This window comes from Myodes glareolus, chromosome 20 (genome assembly GCF_982192425.1).
Source record: "Myodes glareolus chromosome 20, mMyoGla1.1, whole genome shotgun sequence".
Lineage (NCBI taxonomy): Eukaryota > Metazoa > Chordata > Mammalia > Rodentia > Cricetidae > Myodes > Myodes glareolus.
The window spans coordinates 4,670,399-4,694,176 of NC_142045.1; the positions used below are offsets into that span (position 1 = coordinate 4,670,399).

At 36.6% G+C, this 23,778-nt stretch overlaps 1 protein-coding gene and 1 pseudogene across 5 annotated transcripts in view; both read right to left on the reverse strand.

Annotated features, from left to right (window-relative positions):
• Positions 1–23,778, reverse strand: part of Lrba (LPS responsive beige-like anchor protein) — a 504,118-nt gene that overhangs the window by 281,086 nt on the left and 199,254 nt on the right. The gene's annotated exons all lie outside the window — the stretch shown is intronic.
• On the reverse strand, positions 13,219–13,734 carry LOC148118765 (beta-1,3-galactosyl-O-glycosyl-glycoprotein beta-1,6-N-acetylglucosaminyltransferase-like; annotated as a pseudogene).

Genomic DNA, 23,778 nt, shown 5'->3' on the forward strand with positions numbered 1-23,778 from the left:
GAAGGACTAATGTTGGGGAAGATAAGGAACTGAAGGGGAAGGAATGGTGAGTGGGCTTGATCAAAGCATATCACAGACATGTACAAAATTATTAAACAATATAAAATAACTTTTAAGGAAATATAGCTAACATCACTTATTTACATAAAATCCCATTAGGTGCAGAAGGTACTTGAATTGAACTAAGTATGGGTGAATGTTTAATGAGCATTAGAATGTTATACTAAAACAGAAGAGTCAAGAAGGTAGGGACTTGGTATATTTTACTTGTATTAACTACACAATGTTTGGTACAATGCTGCAAACACTAAGGCAACAATTATGACAAGAACTGACTGAATATAGAAATAAGAATCATACATAACAAACTTTGAAAGTATGATGATTAGAAATAGTTTAGGTATTGGTAGCTTTATAAGAATGTGTCAAATATATAAAATGTCAGTTATGTGTCACATAAGACTAATGAATGGTGCCTACTACAGTGCTGTGTAAGAGCTCACTGGATGCAAATACTCAGACTTAGAGGAACAATGTCTACTTACCTTAAACTTGCAACAAAAAGTAGAAATAGGGAAGAAAAAATACAGAAGTAAGCATAGATAGACAGAATAGCATTAACAAATAAGCAAAATCAAGAAAAACCAGGCAATAGTCCAGAGAACAGATTCCACATGCAGCAAAAAAAGATTTGCTTCTTTTTCAGATGAAGTAGACTTTAAATTTAAGCTATACCTTTAAAGAAAACAAAATGTATTGTTCTTCATAATTAGCAATTATGAACAAATCAAGAAGCAACAATAGTTTTCTAAAGCACAATAGGACAGTATAATTCACAACAATCTATTATAGATTTGATAAATAACAGAAAGTACAAAGCTCCTAAACGAGAAAAATAGAAATGTTTATTCCCTTAGGTTGATCAGTACATATTACAAACATGTATTGAAATGCCACACTTTACAAATACTACATATATAAAATTATTACTTGTTAATTGAAGTATTTTCTAAAGTTTTAGAAGAAAGAAACACTAATTACCCTGATTTGATCATCAGGTCTATACTCAGGTATTAAGGTATCATATGATTTACCATAAACATGTACAATTGAAACTATCATTAAAATTTTCACTAACTTGATAAAAACAGATACAAGCCAAGGGTTAGTATATTAGCCAAAAAGGCAGTGAAGCAATCATTAAAAATTGTAGATGTTTCTATATCATATAAGAAAACATAACAATTTAGTAATGATTTCTATGTATCATACTTTTTGTAGTATATATATATCATTAATTACATGTAGAAGTCTTAAACATTGTGTTTATCTATAAAATTAAAAACCATCAAAAATATCTTAGAGTATAGGAAAAAGTTAAGCTCTCAATGAACATGGATTAAAGATGAAAATCATTAGGCTTATATAATCTCTGATATGTTAGTCTATCTAATATGCTGTTTATAAGAAAAGTTAAAGAGTTCATTCATGAAACCATTGTTAAATTGTCTCTGAAAGCTAAGGTTATTTTTAACATATTTAAAGAAAATTAGAATTGCAAGTAACAAAGCAAGGCAACGCATCTCTATATTTCATTTCCCTAAAATATTAAAAACCCACACACTGACATTGATAGAAACAATAAACAACATGAGCATCTGCCAGACACAGAGTGTTTTACATACATGTAGCAGTTGGCTTATTTAAAAGTTATTCTCTTCATAATTTTAATGTGTTTTGTTCTTACATCTCATGTTTTATGTGCCATTATTTTGCTTTTACTGCAAAAGAAAGATCTGGCTCCCAAAGATAAAGGAGATTTTTGGTAAATGGTGAAGGTAAAGAAATAAATGACCCACTTGGCTAGTGTGTAATTACACTGCCTGAGATTGTAACAATCTATCACAACAAGGAGGATGACACCATGCTAAGGGGTGAGTCAAAGGAGATAGCCTTTGACTAACTACGAGACCCTGGCAATCGATACACCACAGATATTGTGCTCTCAAAAACAATTGAATTCTAAAAAAGTTTGAAAATAGATTCCCTTCTTTTCTGATACTGATCAGAGACCCATCTTGACCTTATTCTAGAAGAGCAATACTTTCTAAAACAGGCATATGAAGCACATAAATCCTTTCCATCTCTGATTTCTTCTTTGAAATGGATACTTAAAACACTCCTATTACAAGGACAGCATACAAGTAAAAACTTGCTGAAATCCTTGCAATATTTTAATTTTAAAAATCCTCCCAATTAGTAGGTAAACAATCATCATAACATTTCACAAAAGATACTATTTCAAAGACTGAAAATCCAAAAAAGCTACCAGGAAATGGGATTTTACAAATAAAGACTGCACTGTGTATCTCAAATTAAATACATCACAAGTGATTTCACTATGTAAAAGTCAAGCAAAAGAAAAGAGCTCTAAAAAATAAAAAGAAGTAGCTTTTCAGTCCATAAAATATTTTACGCAGTGACTTGACAGAACAGTCACATTACCTCTGTCCTCATGTTGTCTATCGTACGGTATTTTAAGTCCTTGAATTCACGCTGACTTTTATTATCAAACATTTGTAATAAAATTCATCAAGTTTTATCAAAACTTACAGTTCTTCCCTTTTGTTTTCCAGTTATGAAAAAATTCTGAATGTTTGTAAAAAGAACAAAAAGTAGCGGCAACTTATAAACAAATAAGAAAATAGCCTAAAATATATGTTAAAATCTTTTTAAAAAGTACAAAAAGGTAACTCAGCAAAGATAAAACTAATCTTAATTTCAGTATTCATCTTTTCATAGAAGCACCAAGTATAGCAAATTAAAATGATGCAAGAAAAACTATTACTATAATTTAACTTTTCAAAAGCTCAGAATTTTGCACCTGTTGTAGAGGTGAAAGTAAACATGAAAGTACTGGTTCAATAAAGCCAAGTGCCTTCACAAAACATGTCCATATAAAAGGGAACAGTGCATAAAACCTCATTTTCAGGGTACTGTAGGTCTCTTCCCTAGAAAGACAATTTTGTGATGGGGGATGAAAACAATGCACAGAAAAAACAATAGTAAACAAACCATGTAAAAGTCTAGAGATGTAGGGCAGGTCACAAGACAAGTGTGTGCATGCCTGCACATGAACTTCCATATTCAACCACAGAGACATCGGTGAAAATCACTGGTATTTAGTGTACTCTGATGACAACAGGGAAGGAAGCTTCAAAGACGAAGGCAGAAGGAAGTGGGCTACAGAGATGGCTCACTAGGTAAAATGCTTGCTAAGCAAACATAAGAAACCCAAGTTTTGATACACAAACCCACAGAAAAAGCTGATGAAGCCAGTGTGTGCCTCTGATCCCAGTGCTGAGAAGGCAGAAACAAAAGGCTATCGAGGCTTGCTGGCCAGATAGCACAGCCAAAGAGCGAGCGCCAAGTTCTATAAAAAGGCTTCTCCAAAATTAAAAAAAAAAAATTTAAAAGTTGTAAGCACTTAAGGAAGACATATAATATCTACTCTAGATTCTACATATACAAGCATGCACATACATTCATGTAAATGCAAAAGAAACAAAGCATATTAAAAAACATAAATGCCATTCATAAAAAGATGATTACTTCACTCCAAAATTTCAGAGGATAAAGAGGGTTGGAGCAGGGTAAGTCCTCACAAACTTTAAAAACTATCAAATAAATAAATTTAACACATTACTCATTTAAAAAACATTTGAAATGTTATTTAAATATTCATTTAAAAAATAAAGTTTGAATAAAGTTATTTAATTGTTCATATTTGAACCTAGATATATTTAAGGAAATATAACCTAACTAAAATTAAGTTTAGATAAATTAATAGAAACCATGATTGTCTACAAAAGAGAAACTTTTAGAAAAGAAATGGATATAAGATGTGCGTTTTTAGTTTCTAGAGGAAAATTGAGGGAGTCGGGTCTTTATAAAAGCAAGTAAATTGAACAGCAGACTCAATATGCAGGACAAGCCCATCAGCAGTGGCACTGAATGAGCATTGCCTCCATAATCATTTTGATCTGCCAGTGCATGGCTGGTCAACAAGTAACATGTAAAGGCAATACAAATATTTTGAAAGCAATAATTCTCACTTCTGGGTAGAGAGTTCATTTCTGCATTCCAAAGCAAATTTAGGATACATCCCACCCTGCTAGGAAACAAAATACAAATAAAGAGAAAAAGTAAAATCACAAGAGAAAATATCCATAGAAGCTGCCACATCTGCTCTTTCCTTCACAGGTGTCACATATAAAAGACTCAGTAACATATGCCAAGTAATAATCCAGGGTCTAGGAATATATACATAAGTTATAGTCATGTGTTCTACAATGCCTTAAAGTATGTGAGAAAAAAGAAACTACAACACAGCATGTGCCAAGTGCCTGTTGTGGTTAAAGACGCACAGAAAGCTGAATGCAAAGCAGGTGGTGTGAGACCTTAAAACGAGCAGGGTTTTCCACAGCTTCTAACCAGGGTACTACTGAGGCAAGATATTTTGGGGAAGATGATCATGAGGGAAAGAATGTGGTAGGCAACCTACACAAGTACAGTTCCAAAAGGTTTTCAGCAATCATGGACTGTCATCAAAGCTATTTGTTATAATAGGCTATCAACGTAGATTATATAGAACGAAAAGCTGTTCTGATCTCAGAGTTTTCTCTCTGCAATAACTTTCTAATGATGGCTAGATTAAAATATGCCCTAAAGCACTGCAGTAGGCTGCTACTACTTTCTTTCTCTAATTTCTGCAACACCAGCTGTTACAGAATTCTCTCTCTAGTACATGACACACAGATTCCACCTACATCTTCAGTCCAACAATTGTGGACTATAACATGTGACATATAAAACAGTAATTAAAAGAAACAGGGGCAATATATATTTCCAAATAGCAAAAATTACTAATTAAAATAGTTTATTTTCAAAACTTAATAGTTGTATAACGCCAGAACCTAGCAATCACGCTCTATGCCAAAGTCATCAATAAGACAGTGTTCTAATCATAAAGAAATAAAGAACTTTAAATTATTTTCTAAATACATTTTTTCAATTAAAATTTTTCATTTGCTTTAAATACTGAACAGTTTCTCCTCCCTCATCACCTCCCATCTACTACTCCTCCATCTCTGTTCAGAAAGGGGCAGGCCTCCCATGGGAGTCAACGAAGCATGACATATAAGTTGAGGGAGGACCAAGCTCTGGCCCTGAATCAAGTCTGGGCAAGGCATCCTAGCATGGGGAATAGGGTCACAAAATTTGTAAATATATTTAAAACTATATATTAATTGGGTTTCTTGTTTTGATTGTTTAAAAAAACGTAGCATAGCTGGGCACTATATGATTATCATATCAGACATGCCTTATAACCCATAACTTCTGCTAAAATAATTAAGTGAAGAATTAACAATTTAGTCAAGAGGGTGAAATTATGATACACTCCAGAAATAAAAAAATAAAATAAAATCACTAGTGCAATGATCCCTAGTTAAAACAAATGAAACAAACATTTCCAAGAAACTTAAAACTACAAAAGGAAGAAGGACCTGAATGACAGAAACCAAGGTATGTCTTGGAATTCCCTCAGCTCACTGCATGTACAATTTCTAGCCTGCAATATGGAGAAAGGAACCAGCAAATGCCAGCACCTTTAGGCTCGAAGGGATGGATAAAAGTGGTAAGCAAGAGAAGATGGTAAATCACCAAAAAGAAGAAAGCCCCATAAAGGATACCAGAGACTAGAAGGAAGTATTTCCAGATTACTAATAATTGAGTATCTATAGGAAACTACTCAAGGCCAGAGGGAGAACTGCAATAATTCAATGCCTCTCTCTTAATAATTGACCGGAGAGAAAGACAGAAAACGAAAGAGACTTGAACACCATCTTCCAGATGAATCTAAGTGTACCTCTCATGGACATCACAAAATACTGGAGAAACAAGAGCAGAATAAATGCTTTTTTTAGATAAAATTAGAATAGTTACTAAGATAGACTGCATTTGCGGTCATCAAATAAAATTTAACAAGTTAAAAGATATAAAGTATGTTTTCAACATGAAAGTAAATGACAAACCACTAATCCAACATTCTTTAGAGAATCTCCAAATACTTGCAAACTATTTCAGATAACCATTGATCAAAGAACAAAAAGGGAAAGTATTTTGAACTGAATGAAAATGAAAATACAGGGTAGGAACAAAGAGATGGCTCAGTGGTTAAGAGGCTACCAGAGGACCTGGTTCAATTTCCAGCACCCACATGGCAGCTCACAATTGTCTGTAACTCCAGTTCAGAGAATCTGGCACACACACACACACACAGACAAAACGCCAATGCACATTAAATAAAAATAAATACATCTTTTAAAAACATAATAATATTTAAAAAAAGAAAATACAGGCTAGATATATTTGCCCAATGCTGTATGTAGTCCTAGCCCTTGGGTGGTTGTGGTAGAAATATTGTGAATTCAAGACAAGTTCTGACTACATAGTGAGACCCTGTAAAAAAAATGGAAAAATAAAAATAAAAAAGGAGGAGATATAAGAAAGAGAAGGAAGAAGAATGTGGAGAAAAAATGGAAGAGCAAAACCAATTAGAATATGTGGAACACTGATAAACCTATACTTTAGGGCTAAATTCATAGGACGAACCCACTACACAATTTACAAACATTAAAAGTGTAAAAAAGAATGACTGCTGACAACTTGAGCCTACTAAACTCAATTACAAAGATAAGCAGAAGAATACCATATTAAAACTTTTAGTTTAATCTATCATATTTTATATTATATATAAGAGTATTTTATCTGTAAATATGTATGTGCAACAAATATGTTTCCAGTGTATGCAGTTTTCAAAAAGGAAGCTAGATATCCTGGAATCAGAGTTACAGACAGAGTGATAGTTTTGAGCCACCATGTGGGTGTTGGCAGGTCCTAGGCAAGATCAATCAAAGCTCTTAACCACTGAGCAAAACTCTCCAGTCCCAGTAGAATAATATATATTTTTAAAACTAAATTTGAAATTTAAAATTCAACTTAAGACAGGACAAGGGAGATAGTTCAATTAATAAGATCTTTGTGACTTAAGATTGAGGATCTAAATAAAATCCCTAGAACATACTTTTTTAAAAATAATCTGGGAGTAGAAGCACGCACTTGTAATCTCAGCACTGGGGTGGCTCACTGGCCAGGCTAATTATTGTGGTCCAGGGCAATGAAAGAGCTTACTTCAAAAATAACACAGACAGCTCCTGAGAAACAGTACATCCAAGGTTGTATTCTGCCTTCCAAATGCACGCACACATACGGACATGCATCAGTACCCACAAATACATGCATATGGACATGTTCTTCATGTGCACACAAATATACACACAGCCCACACATACATAAAACCTATTCATAGAAGAAACCTGAAGGTTCACATGAGCTGAGTTATTTGATTATAAAACAAAAGAGAAAATATCGCCATCACACCAATTATATTTTAATGAGGAAGAATACTTTTAAGCCCATTCCATTAGGTTAACATTATCGTAATACCAAAACATGACAGATGATCTATGAAAAAAGCTGTAAATGAATACCTTATAATGGACAGACACTACCTGCAGAATTACTTAACCAATACAATTCTATATAAAAAGATAACAAACACATCAAAAAACATTACATCCCTGGAATATAAGATTGACAGGACCCCTGAAATACAAGATTCCATTTCCATAAAATCAGCTATATTCACCAAAAGGAAAATTTTTAAAAATATACACAGGAAAATCATTCTAGAGAATGTATACAGTAAATGCACTGAGAATAAACCATATTAAAAAGTAGAGAAAATTACAGGCATTTCTTCTCCATGGTAGTCTCACTATAATTCTTATAAACCACAACAATGACAAGAACCCCAAGATATCAAGAAAGGTGCAATAGTGGCACTTATATCCTGAGGGTAACCAAGTAATGTCCAACTTGACTAAAGGCCCCTTCAATAGGAGTTAATCATACGTGGAGTACTCTAAATCTAGTCCACAACCCATGGCTGGAGAGAACATGGAACCTACAGGAGATTTTACTACAGTTGTTCTTCAAACCAATATAATTTCAAGGTTCATACAAATATTTATCTGAACCCACAGATAAATGTAGCTCTCTCACCTCATCAAAGAAACTTCTTTTTAGAGCAAACAGAGATCATTACAGAAAGCTACAACTGGTCAAACACAGAGAGAAATTGGAGAGGTATCCAGTACTAAGACCTCTGCTTAAGGCTCAGAGAACATCACAGAAGACAAGGCAGAAAAGAATGTAAGAATCAGAGGATTAGGATGCCTATTATGAAACTGAATACATTACTATCAACAATATGGTAGCCTATACAAGGCCTGAGGAACTACAATACCAATTGGTATGCCGATGTGAATAGGTAAATTTTTCCTATATGAAAATCTATAGGTAAAATTAATGGCTGCTTAAAGAAGGGGAATCCGTTTCTCTCAGTTCAAGGATAAGACCTTTGAAAGAATCCCAAGAGGCAAGCCATAAGCACATAATCACAAGAAACACTCAATGAACCCAGAAGCCTGTATTTAAAATTTATAAATATGAATGAGACGGCATGGAAGGAACTGGAAAGAGTAAAGAGGGAAGGGAAATGATATAAATGAAGTATCTGGATGAAATTTTCTAGCCCTCACAGTACTAGAAGGTGCTATGCAAGTTTTCAAAGGAAAGAAACAGGTCATGAATCTGAAGGAGAAAGGAGAAGGGTATATGGGACAGTTTGGAGGAAGAAAAGGAAGAGGTGAAATGTACTTACAATCTCAAAAATAAACAACAAAAAAAAACATGTTTTAATCAACCTGTTACATGATCCAGCTATTCTATAACTGTGACCTTACTAGAAACAAGGAATATATTTACACAAAGACAGCAACATAAAATTTCAGTCACCTGTATTTATAAAATCAAAACACTGGAAATAGTGAGTCATCATTAATTAAAATGAAAGTACAAATTCTAACATACTCACATGCTAGAATACTATTTAAGAATAAAAAAAATGAACTGTCAATCTGTGGAACAACATAGATGGACTTTAACATAATTGTGCTGTGAAAGAAGCCAAGAAAAAGAAAACCAGAGTACAAACTGGGTAAATCCATTTATAGGAAATTCTAGAAAATGTAAGTTAATCTACAATGACAAGAGATCAATAGTTTCCTGGGGATTAGGTAGATGGGAAAAATCACAAAAGGGCCGGAAGAAACCTTTAGATTGTGGTGATGGTTTCATGGTTTAGATGTATACAAAGTTAACAAGCAGTACTCTTTAATACATAAATTTCATTTCATACAGAGGATATCTCCATAAAATATCCAATTTCATTATTATATATTCATTATATATTATAATGTGTTCATTATAATATATTCATTCTACTTGAGGGATGGAGGTTGTTTTGATGTGGCGACAACTCCTGAATCCTGCTGTGCAGCTCAGTCCACACGACCATTCACAACGTTCTGCATTCGTCTCCCAAGTACTAGAGGAACAGGTCTACATCACTGGATCTGGCTTTACTGTACATGTTGTATTAATGTAATTTAACACCTTTCTCTGTGCCCAGCACTAAATAAGCAATGTAATCCTTGACATTTGACATTTAACTGAGAGAAATACTACCTCTGTTTTACTAATGAAAGGAAATGTATCAGAAGCCAAGGGGGCTAAAGATGAAACAGGACTTAAAAATAACTAAGAACTAAGTACTCTGTCAGTAACACACATCAAGTCAAGATTCAAGCCTAGGTATGTTTGACTTAAAAGCCTTTATCAAAAGTCTTATCACAAAGACTACCCTTATAAAAAGACACCAGTGAACTCTTTCCATCTCAGAAATACAAACATGTTGGTACTCAACTCTAAAGCCTCCAGAACTATAGAAATGAATTGTTATTTAAGTCGCCCAACCTACAAAAATCTGTTTTAATGGTTTAGACACATTAAGATGGTTCTCCAGAAGGAACACAGCCCTGATGACCCATTTTAGAATTCTTAATTTCTAAAACAAGTGTGCTGTTCAAAGGAGAAACTATGTCAGGTTCTACTGAAAATGTGGCTATTCATCGAATATAGCAGCTAATGCATCGTGAAGGTAAGCCTAAAGAATCTTAAAACAGAAATCTGGGCATCTGAGGAAATATTAAAATATATGCCAGGAATCTGTTCCTGTGAGTTTTTATGAAGACATCAAACACCATGACCTTAGGGCTTCTTTCGTAAACATTTAAAGAAAACACAAATAACTCTTGAATACCTAATACTCTAGGCCTGTTTTAAAATAGCATGAACTGTGTGGTAGTTCTGCAATGAGATAGGAATGTCTGAAACCTTACAGTGGGTGTAGAAATGATTTCTTCCCTTTTTTTTTTTTTGGTTTCTGAATGACTGATTTAAATTGTGATACGATTGATTCATTCAAAAAAGTAAAACTATACGTAGTCTTGCATTTTACACTTCATAATGATGGTTTTTAAATAGCAAAAACATCCAGATCCATCAATTCTACATATGAACTACTAAAACAGCCTCTTTCAACACAAATCACATGAAGAGGAAATAAATTTACCTCAATGAACCCTACCAGATGAGTAAATAAACACATGTTTAGATAAAATAATGTTCACGGTGTTCAAGGCAAAGAAGTTTGTTGATTTTTTTTTTTTTTACCTCAGGCTTCAAAGAACCTAGGCAGTTGCATATAAAATAATGTTTTTAAATTAACTTACTTTTAACAAATGGCACATAAATTTTGACTGACTTAACTAGAATTCTATTTTATTTGTAAATGTGATTATTAAAAGTTTTCTATAAAAGACCTTAATGATTGCATTAAAATTAGTGTTTACTTAAATGACTTAAATAAGATTAACTGGCATTGGCTCTCCTGGAATGTCTTACAGTGTCATTTCCAAGTTTCCTTTTTAGTTCTTCGAATTATTTATCCCCGCTGTATGAATTTCTTTTGCTTTAATTTTGTAAAATTTAAAAAACAAAATTCATTGAGTACCAATGACCAGACACTGCGGGAGCCCTGCATGGGCCACTGGGACACTGCAACATCAGACAGAGCTCAGCAGGCGCAATGCTGGGGCAGGGAAGTATCACGAAATGTGGAGACTTCACAGAAAATTGTGTGGGGCTCTGGAACCCTAGAATCCTAGTCTTACTCCGACAGTGGGGAAAAAAAGAGACCCTCAAACTTACCATTTAACTCTAAACTAAATGCAGCTGCACTACGTACGATACAGAGTGTTTACATGAAATCAAAATACTTGATTCTCAAAAAATTACTTGTAATTTTTTTTAAAAAATGTAATTATTTGCAAAGTTCAAGAGTTCATTCGATACAAAGCAAATGGGGCTGTATGTATCAATGGCTGGCGACTTCAGATCAGGGTTGGTGCGGGGTCACGGGACCACTGCTTTAACCTTGAGTTTTCAAAACAGAAACAGAAAAACTGCTTAAGGCACAACTGTTTACACAAATTTTACGTCACCAGGTATACCTGATTTTAGATCGAAAAGATGCCCTGTCCCATTGGTAAAAAAGTCTTTCCCCATAAAGAGGCATTCGACAAAGCCTGGGTACAAACTAAAGAAAGAAACGGGAATCCATATCCGGGGCACACGACGCCCACGCTGTGTCACCCTGGGCGCTGCAGCTTCACAGCAAATGTGTTTCTATTGGTCCAAAACAAAACCCAGCTTATCTGGCAATCCCCGCCTTATGACAAGAGCTGCCATTAAAAGAAAAATCTACTATAGCTTTGAGGCAGAAAACATACTTTCTCAGTTGAATGCCTTAAAGTTGTCTGATATGATTTTCTCATGGATTATTAAAGTGGACTACATTTTAGAAATAAAAGTACACGGTGTTGATTCCTGTTTAAAATCTAATGTAAATGACAAGGTGATTAATCAGAATTCTGGTCGAACAGTTTAGATTTAGCTAAATAATATTAAAATGGGGAGAAAACAAAACTTCCTTTGAGGTGAGAGTCAGAACCACAAAAACCTATGTGTAATCACTTGAGCTTAAACAATCCTCCTGCTTCACAGGCTCAGGCCACACCCAGCTGGCTTCCAGAATCCTCTAATGCCTTAAAAAAATCACAGAAATCAGTAAGCTAGAAATCACCCATTCCCCCTGTATTCTGAAACATGTATGTATGGTTATAAGCAAAAATGAAGACAGAGATATTCATGCTGAGCATATTTTAAACCCCCTGAGACAACACAAAGGCACCACCCCCACAGAGTTACAGCAGGAAGGAGATTAGTTACAAGGAAAACTTAAGAGTAAAACGGATGTCCATTCCAAAAACTGTACAAGGTAAACCATGTCTTTGTGATTGGTTGCTGCTACAAACTTATTCATGTCAAGAAAATTATCATGTTTAAAATTCTCAAAAGAATTTTGGCACAAATCAAATCTCCTTTGGCTCAAGTACCTGGTTTCACTGATTAGTTGGGGAGGCTGATTCAACACTGGCCTCTTTCCCAATCAGATGAGTCCCCTCCGTCCATAGAATCCCCAGCCTCCAGCCACCCTCACTCTCATACTGACTCTAGAACGCGGAATGTGTCATCCTCTCTTGTAACTGTATTCTACACAATTCATGCAACTTCTCTGATACAGACTTAAAAGTCATCACCCCAAAGAGGACCCCAAATGAGCCAAAGGAAGCAGATGAGGGTAACACTGTGTACCCTTATTCTCCTGAGGACTCCTGACAGCACTCAGTGTTCTAAAGTCTCCAGGGCTTTATGCCGCAGATGCTCATCCAAACACTGGATGGCAAAGGGGTCAACATCTGTGTCAAACTTACTGGCAAAGAATTGGTGTTTGCGAAATATCCAGCTCAAGTCACCAGCTCCGAAAACGCACAGGGAGCTCACATGGACTCCGCTGCACAGTGGGTAAGGAACATCTTTGGAAACACTGCCTTCAAAGTACTGTCATTTGACAAACCTAGCGACAGCATTCATGTCGGACAAGTCATACTTATGGCTTGAGGGATCCTTTGGATGGTGGCCCAGAGGTACTCATCCGGGCTATATGTGTCCTGTGCCCACTCCATGACCTTTTGGATATTCTCATTTTCTAGCACATATTCTCATTTTCTAGACATTCTTCAAGCAGGATGCAAGGCCCATCACCGCGGCTAAAAAGGACTCTCTCTGCTTTTCTGTTCACGTGAATGCAATAGAAATTCTGGAGCCTGTCAAGCATTTCAATCTTGCAATGAACCACTATGGAATACGCAATTGGAAAGCCTTTGGTAAAGAGCCTCTTTACTAAGGGGCTCTACAATATATCTGTGCATTTGTGAAAGAGGCACAATCACGGGTCATGTTTATATAGTCATACAATGTCCACCACAGGCACTTCCTGAATTTCACTGTTAGTAACTAAAGCTTCACCTTCTGGATTTCATCTGGGTCACTCTGCAAAACTTTGGTGCAATTAATATTGCTTTTAACATCATCTCCAGCAAGCTCCAAGTATCTAATGCTAACAAATTCAGGTTTCTGATGAATTCTTATGACAAATAAAGTGACTAAAGAGAGGACGAGAGCCATGAAGTAGTATTTTGCAGAATGAGACCAAAGTCTCCTCCGAAACCAGTTTCTCAGCATTTCAAATGACAGTCAGAGACTTCCCTTTGAGATGGGGCAATTTTCTAGGCCTCCAGCTTCCCCCTGTTGCGGCCAGATGAGTCACCAGTTTATCAGTAAGACAAGATATCACTCGACAGGACAGTGCATTTAGAATCACAGGAAGTCTGGACTCGTTGGGACCTGATTCCTGGTGACACCCTGCACTTGTTCAGAGCTACCCTGCTGCCAAGTTTCTGTCGTGTATCAGGCAACCAGCAATGATGACATGTCCCAGTAGGCTTTCAAACAGTCTGGAGCCTGTGCCTGCTAGGCGCATGAAGCTCCGCTGAATCGGCTCACAAAGCAGATCCTGGTGCCCTCAGCCTGCGGTGTTCTGAACCTCAAGGCAGGCACCACACCCTTCCTATAAATGATTTCTATGTTACCAAGTCATAATAAGCCATAAAAGGTATGTGTAAAGTAACTCATTGTTATCTTATTTGATTTTGTTTTAAAATGTTCATATGTATTAGAAGCCCTGAAAGAGAGACATATATTGTATTAAAACAATTCTCAACTCTGATTTCCTTCTAACTATACTATGTTTAAACTTTGAGGCACACATGATATTCTTCCATTCATACAATGGACATTTAACAAGTGTTTAAAATATTCCATATTCTAGAAAATATTCCAACAAACCTTTTCTTCGGAAAAGGCAAGTGGAACAGAGTCTCAGCATATAGCCAAGGTTGATTGTAATCCTCCTGCCTCCACTGAATGCTAAAAGGAAGAGCTATCTTTTTCCTCAAATATATATGACTATGGGTCGTGAGCTCTTTGAGGGTCAAATGACCCTTTCACAGGGGTCACATATCAGTTATCCTGCATATCATATATTTACATTATAATTCATAACAGCAGCAAAATTACAACTATAAATAGCACCAAAATGTGGTTGGGGGTCACCACAACATACAAGTAATTGTATTAAAGGGTCATAGCATTAGAAAAGTTGAGAACCACTGGCTCCCATATGCTCTTATTTGAAAGCTTGGTTCCTAGTTGGTAGAATTGTTTAAAAACTAGGAAGTGTGGCCTTGTTGAAGGAAGCTTGTCATTATGGGTGGGCTTTGCGGCTTTAAAAGCCCATGCCATTCCCACTTAGTTCTCTGTGACTCTCTCTGCCTCATGGTTGTTGTCTCAAGATGTGAATTCTCAGCTATTGCTCCAGTACATTCCTGCCTGCTGGTTGCTATGCTCCTTGCCATGATGAAAATAAAGAATATGTTTAATTTTATGCACATGATAAATATATGTGGCTATTTAATTAATTGTATATCCATAACATCTTGTCCCTTGGGTGCCTACCATGACTGTACTACCTTAGACTGCTGTGTCCTCTGCACAGGTCATGTCTGTTTCAGGACACTCTGCATTTAACGTTAGGAGATACTCCAAGATCATTCCAGATCCAACGCTGAAACCAACCATTCTCTAAAAAGATCTGGTTTCTTACCAAAGGCACGTAGAGACTAGGATTTGAGAACTGAGTTTGTACCCTATCAATGGTTATTATTACCTCAATTATCTCTTAGAGACATGGCTTAAAGATGAACACATTTTATAATATGTATTTCTGTATAGTTACTTTTTACTTTTTACTTAGCCTTATTAAATATAGTAGCATTTTAAAATTACTTTTATTCCTTTTCTTTCAACCTATCTAGTATGTGTTCTAGCTGGTTTTTAATGGCAAATTCACACATGCTAGAGTCAAATGAGAGGAAGGAACTTCAATTGAAAAAAATTTGTCTCCATAAAATCAGAGGCAGACAGTAAGATATTTTCTCAATTAGTGATTGATATGGGGGGTCTAACCCATTGAAGGTGATGCTACCCCTGGGATGGTGATCTTTGTTGCTATAAGAAACACCAGCAAGCCATGAGAAGGGAGCTAGTAAGCAGCATTCCTCCACAGCCTCAGTAGCAGCTCCTACCTCCAGGTTCTTGCCTTGTTTGAGTTCCTGCCCTCACTGCTTCAGAGGATGAATTTTTTTTATTATTATTAAAAATTTCCACCTCCTCTCCTCCTCACACTTCCCTCCCCTCCCATCCCCCTACTCTCCCTCCCCTCGTTCTCCAGGTCAAAGAGCAGTCAGGGTTCCCTACCCTATGGGAAGTCCAAGGTCCTCCCCTCTCCCCCTAGGTCCAGGAAGGTGAGTATCCAAACAGACAAAGCTCCCACAAAGCCCGTCCATGCAGTAGAATCAAAGCCCAGCACCATTGTCCTTGGCTTCTCAGACAGCCTCCACCATCAGCCACATTCAGAGAGTTCAGTTTGATCACATGCTCCATCAGTCCCATTCCAACTGGCCTTGGTGATCTCCCATTAGATCTGTCTCACCATCTCAGTGGGTGAATGCACACCTCGTGGTCCTGACTTCCTTGCTCATGTTCTCCCTCCTTCTGCTCCTCATTAGGACCTTAGGAGTTCAGTCCAGTGCTCCAGTGTGGGTCTCTGTCTCTATCTCCATCCATCACCAGATGAAGGTTCTATGGTAATGTGCATGATATTCATCAGTGTGGCTATAGGACAACGGTGTGGGAGAATTGTCTGTATTCTGTCAATCATATTTTAATAAAACGCTGATTGGCCAGGCAGGCAGTATAGGTGGGAAAGCCAGACAGGAAGTAGGGGTCGAGCAAAGAGACTGGGAGTATTCTGGGAAGCAGGAAACTCCCTCTACCACTCCTGCACGGATCACTGAAGAGGCAAAATGTGAGCTGCCACGCTGAGAAAGGTACTGAGCCGTATGGCTAACATAGATCAGAATAACGGGTTAATATAAGCTATAAGAGTTAACAAGAAGCCTGAGCTAATGGGCCAATCAGTTTATAATCTTATAGAGATCTGTGTGATTGATTCTGTGGGACTTGCCAGCTGTGGGGTACTGGGCAGGGACAGAAACCACAACAAGCTGGCCCTCATGTTACAGGACAAGGCCAGTTCAGGCACCCTTTCCTCTGCTGCTCGAGGAACAAGCTGGGGACATCTCCTTGGACACTTGGGAACCCCTCTAGAGTCAAGTCTTTTGCCAACCCTAAAATGGCTCCCTTAATTAAGATATATACTTCCCTGCTCCCACATCCACCCCTCCTTCATCCCAACCATCCCATTCCCTCAAGCTCTCCCCATCCTCCCCTTCTCCCTTCTCTCCCCCCATCTCCCCTTATCCCCACCTCACCCCCACCCCCGTGTTCCCAACCTCTGCCCAGTAATTTTGTCAACTTCCAATATTCAGGAGGATAACTATATGTTTTTCTTTAGGTTCACCTTCTTATTTAGCTTCTCTAGGACCACAAATTATAGGCTCAATGTCCTTTATTTATGACTAGAATCCACTTGATTCTATGAGTGAGTACATACCATATTCCTCGTTTTGGGTCTGGGTTACCTCACTCAGTAAAGTGTTTTCTATTTCCATTCATTTCCATGCAAAATTCAAGATGTCATTGTTTTTTACTGCTGAGTAGAACTCTAAAGTGTATCTTACACCTGTCAGAATGGCTAAAATCAAAAACACAAATGAAAGCCTATGCTGGAGAGGATGTGGAGTAATGGAAACACTCATCCATTGTTGGTGGGAATGCAAACTTGTGCAACCACTTTGGAAATCAGTGTGGCGGTTTCTCAGGAAACTGGGAGTCAACCTACCTCAGGACCCAGCAATTCCACTCTTGGGAATATATCCAAGAGATACCCAATCATACTACAAAAGCGTTTGTTCAACTATATTCATAGCAGCACTATTTGTAATAGCCAGAACCTGGAAACAACCTAGGTGCCCCTCAATAGAAGAATGGATAAAGAAGGTGTGGCACATATACACTTCAGAGGATGAACTGTTATATGGAAGTGTGAATGAAAGAAATCCTTTCCTCCCCAAGTTGTTCTTATTCATGGTAGTTCAACACAGCAAAAGAAACTCAAACTAAATCGTATGATTATGTACTATTCAGTCACAACTCTATACCATATTAAGATTCTCCTGAATAGTTCATCATGACTTATTCAGGTAGGCAGATGTCTTAGGGTTTCTATTGTTGTGAAGAGCCAGCATGATCACAGTAATTCTTATAAGGAAACATTTCATTGGGGCTTCTTTACACTTCAGAGGTTTAGTCCACTATTATTATGATAGGAAGTGTTTGGCCATGCAGGCAGACATGGAACTAGAGAGGGAGCTGAGAGTTCAATGTCTGAGTCAGCAGGAAGAAAGCAAAACACTGAGTATCGGAAATCACAAAGCCTACCCCCCCAGTAACACACTTCCTCCAACAAAATCACATCTACTCCAAAAGGCCATACCTCTGAATAGTGCCACTTCCAATGGACCTACGGGGGCCACTTTCATTCAAACCACAACAGCAGGTAAGTAGATAAATAGACAGACAGATAGAAAAATGTCATATATTTATGTATATATGGTATATGCTATGAGGGATTAATGTATTTCTAGGAGTCAAAAGAATATAAAATAATATATAGTCAAAGAAATGTCATTCCCTGTCAGCTCTTACTCATCTCCATCCCCTGCTCTTTCTAGAACACTCTTACTACCGGCAGCCAACAACATCAGTCAGAGGTTCATCCCGCCTGTATTTCACATATACAGATGAACAGCTAACAGCCAGACTAAAGGACTAAAGACAAGAAACTCTTTTCGGGTTCCACAAGGGTCTCAGCTGTAAGAGTATGTTCACTCTGAGCCAACTTTCCAATACAAGATTGCTTCTTCTTATTAGAAATGTTAGATTATTTTAGATACACTGACAAGACAGTAATTACAGAATAAAAGTACAATGCATATACTACAAAGACCCAAATTTCGTTGCATAATAATAATCAGGACTAAGTACTTAGAATACTGTATTAATTTCTCACTAAACATGTATAAATTTGTTTATATATTTTGTATACATACACACACACACACCAGTCAAGACACATACAAAACAGGTTGAAATAAAAGGAATATAGTAATTTACAAAATGTTATTGTTACTATATTTAATAAGGCTAAATAAAAAGGAACTATACAAAAATACATATTATGGTTTTTGAGATTAGGTTCTACTCTAGCGCAGAGTGGCTTCAAACTTAGTGATTCTACTGTCACAGCCTCTGTACTAGTACTCTATGACACTTTCATGCATTTTGATCTAAGAATAAGAAGACACACAGAACAAGGAACATCTTTATCTGACTTTATTCGAGAAGGTCGAAGAATTTACAAAAACAGAAAGGACCCCTTCTCCTAATTCCTAACCTTGGCGAGTAAAGGAAGGGTAAGTCCTGAGGAAGGAGACAGCATTTAGAGTGGACTCGGGTGTCACAGGGTTCTATGGAAATGTCTGCACACAGCCAGCAGCAGTACACAATTATGGAAGAATGTTGATTAGCACACAAATAGGAATGCTAAAGCAGGAGGAAAATGTAGATAAGAAGAGGGTGTAATTTTCTAAAAAATCTCAAAGAAACTTCATTATCTCTCCTAGTTATATTTCTAACTGCATCATGAATTTCTTAAATTTATAGAATACTCCTTATTTTTTAATATGAAATTTTCCAAATTATCATCCGTTCCCTTATCATGGAACATAGATATATGCAACAACATTCTAAGCAAGAGGCAGCAGAAAACCCGGGAAAGGAAAGAAGGAAATGCATCCAGACCACACTCCTCCAGAACTGTGCTAATTGAAAGCTATCTGAAGGAGTCTAGTCTATCTTTTCTGTTACACCCTTAATCAAGAGCACAAGCCGGCACCTAAGCGTCATCCCAACATCAGCTCCCTATTTAATTTATTTTAAAATTATGATTAGCAGTTTATCAAAAAGGATAGGAAGAAACAAGGAGGAAAGAGAAGAAGACTGGAATGAATGACGAATAAAATGTGATGTGATGAAAGTCTGTTTCCCTCACAATTGGAAAATGGAGCCGGAGAGCAGAATTTTGACTACAGCAGCTTTTACAGTTGTCAACAAAATGCTTCCCTCTCTACATTGGCTGTTCATCTAAAAATTATGGAAGGTATGAATTAGATGGCTTCTACCAGGATTACAGTCTAAAAATCTAGATATGTGACTATACTAGATATTTTCAAGGAAAGTTCAAAGTATGTCAACTTAATATCATATTTTTTTATTTTATTTTATTTTTTTTAAATTTATTTATTATGTATACAGTATTCTGCCTACATGCATACCTGCACACCAGAAGAGGGCACCAGATCTCATTACAGATGGTTGTAAGCTACTACGTGGTTGCTGGGAATTGAACTCAGGACCTTTAGACGAGCAGGTAGTGCTCTTAACCACTGAGCCATCTCCCCAGCCCAAAAACCCAGGATAGTCAAAACAAACTTATACAATAAAGGAACTTCTGGAGGCATTACTATCCCTGACTTCAAACTCTATTACAGAGCAACAGTGTTGAAAACAGCTTGGTATTGGCATAACAACAGAGAAGTCGACCTATGGAATCGAATAGAAGACCCGGATATTAACCCACAAACTTATGAACACCTGATTTTTGACAAGGGAGCTAAAGGTATACAATGGAAGATGGATAGCATCTTTAACAAATGGTGCTGGCATAACTGGATGTCATCCTGTAGAAGAATGAAAATAGATCCATATCTATCACCATGCACAAAACTCAAGTCCAAATGGATTAAAGACATCAACATTAATCTGTCCACTTTGAACCTGATAGAAGAGAAAGTGGGAAGTAGTCTACAAGATATAGGCACAGGAGACCACTTCCTAAGCAGAACCCCAGTAGCGCAGACAATAAGAGAAACAATGAATAAATGGGACCTCCTGAAACTGAGAAGCTTCTGTAAAGCAAAGGACACTGTCAGTAAGACAAAAAGGCTACCTTCTGACTGGGAGAAGATCTTCACCAACCCCTCATCAGACAAAGGTCTGATCTCCAAAATATACAAAGACCTCAAGAAACTAGACACTAAAACTCTAATTAACCCAATTAAAAAATGGGGTACTGATCTGAACAGAGAATTCACAACAGATGAACTTCAAATGGCCAAAAGGCACTTAAGGTCATGCTCAACCTCCTTAGCGATCAGGGAAATGCAAATCAAAACAACTTTGAGAGTCCATCTTACACCTGTCAGAATAGCCAAACTCAAAAACACCAATGATAGCCTATGCTGGAGAGGATGTGGAATGAGGGGAACACTCATCCATTGTTGGTGGGAATGCAAACTTGTGCAGCCACTGTGGAAATCAGTGTGGCGGTTTCTCAGGAAACTGGGAGTCAACCTCCCTCAGGACCCAGCAAAAATTAAAATTTTAAAAATACATATTTCTGAACACATATTTTGTGGGAAAGAGTCATCATTTATGTAAATTTTTTCTTTGATACAAAAGTGTAATTATCAGCTATGTGTAGATAGAAAAATGTATTATAGGGAAACCTCAAACAATAGGGAATGCCTATGCATTCTCGTGTCTTTTTCTCAATAACAGTTATAAGCCCACAAAAAAGTTACAAAATACTTGTAAAATAATATGCATTTTTTACCTAAATTCCCCACCTTCTTCATACTTTACCACACTTCTGCACATGGGCATCCCTCTCTCCCTCTCATTATATTTGCTTAATTTTACCATAGAAATGTCTCCCTTTCATCCCCTTCTATCCTCCCTCTCTGTTTCCCTGGATCTTCTTAGAACTAGTTTCAGGTATCATGAGACTCCAATGTAGTATTAATGCAGTATGGATTTATAATTGTTTATTCTGTTAGGCTTAACCACATCTAGTCAAGGATCACCTTCCTATGTAAGATATGTACATTGGTAGGAGTCATTTACTAAAAATTCATTTTAATTTTAAAAACAGCATTTGAATATTAGACAATGAGTGTTACAGGAAAAGAACGGGTCTTAAAAATTATAGAATGAAACTGGAATTTAGGAGGTTAGGTTATTGTGGCCAGCTACCATCAGACCATCTCTGTTTAGGAGATGAAGAAATGGCTTTCTTTCTTCTTCTTGGCTTTTTTTTTCTTTTTGTACTTTTTGTTTTAACAGTTGTGACTGCCCTGGAACTCACTATGTAGACCAAGCTGGCTCAAACTCACAGAGATCATCGTTTCTTTGCCTCCCAAAGTGGTGGGATTAAAGGCATGAGCCACAATGCTTGTCTTAAAAGGCGACTTCTGTAGTATGAGATGCCTGTAGCAACAACTGATGTCAACTAGGATGGTATCTTTTAATACTCACTCTATATAGTGGATCAAATTCAGGACATTGGTTATAAAAATATCAAAACATTTTAAGTTTTGGCTTGATTTAAACATAAAAATAAGTTCGGAAATAGGCTAAACGAACAAAAGTAAAAATAAGTCAATAAAAGGTACATATAGAGAGTAGAAAAACACTCTCAAAAGAAAAAAGACAAAAACCAAATACCAATTACGAATACCGAGAAGTTGCAAGACTTTGCTGAGAGTGAACTCTGATCAGAGAGCAAGGCTTCAAACCAACTACTTAAATTTTCAGACTTCTGATCTTGGTCAAATGACAGTGCTTCACATTTGCGAAAGAAAGTCAATTGGTATTATCTCTTACACCAGGCTCTTTTCACAGATATTGTTTGTAAAGTACTTCTCACAGTGCCTATCTAAAACTCAGTCACTCAGTAAATATCAGCTATTATTCACACATTATCATCACCAATTTAAACAACATGCGCAGTTATAAATGAATACCTGGATATTTTATAATTGCTGAATTAATTTGTAGAAAAACAAACCTTGAGGCGCAAAAGGCCTCACTTATTCAAGAACTTGTTGTACAGCAACACCCTCTACATTTGCAGTATTTGTTAGCAGTTCCATTAAATTTTAGTGCTAAGTAGTGTATCACCTCCTTACTACTGATCCAACTGGGATAAATAAATGGAAGTGGAATCAAAATCTTGTTATTTTATAAGTCATTCATCGTAAGTGTAGGGTCCAGGAAGAAAAATACAGGCATCATACAGAGCAATGTGTTTTCCATAAGATCGCTTACCTTTCCCTAGAGAAAGGCCCAAAAAAATTTTTTTTCAAAAAGAAAAATATATTATAACCCAAAATATTTCCTTATTTTTGTGATTTTCTTGCCAAGACAGAAATTATACTTGGGACTTTTAAGGCCTTTGTAATTATCTGCTTATTATTTCTCTTCTCTCTACTAGAAAGTTCTCTGAAGGTAAAAGGCCTATCTGTCTTCTTCACATTGACTTCTATGAGGCCATACTGTGCACAGTTGGTATTAAATAAATATGAAAAGAAAAATTGCTATAAAATGTAGAAGAAACAAAACATGAAACACTCCAGTAGCAGTTGCCGTGAAGGTCTGTAACAGCCGTGGAACACGGCAGCCCAGCACAGACTGAAGGCTGAGGGGTACTGCCCTGGGGTTCTGGACTACCACTACCTACACTGGGCTAGTTAAAGCAGACCAGACTTTTCACAATTCATTGAATTATTTAATCTGCACTCAACTCTTTGGAATATTTTTGAGAAAAAATATTATAATAAACATTATAAAGGGATTTTAAAAATTCCAAAGACTACAAAGTTACAACATAAAACTGAATCACAACAGTTCTTACTCAAAAGTCAACTTTATAGAAAAAGAATTATTCACGGGGCTGGAAAGATGACTCCGTGGTTAAGAGGACACTGACTGCTCTTCCAGAGGACCCAAGTTCAATTCCCAGCACCCACATAGCAGCTAACAAATGTCTGTAGCTCCAAGATCTGATACCTTTACACAAACATGCATGCAGACAAAATACCAATGCATATAAAAAATAAATTATTAAAAAACCAACTATTCACAAACAGAAACCAAAATTTGAGTCTGTCATTTTATCATTAATTTATTTTATATATTCTAAAACTATTTCACCCTCCTTAATATAGTTTATTGCCATCACGATAAAAAGTATTTTGAATTTGATTAAAAGAATATCTTCGAAATTTATTAAAACTTTGACTTTAA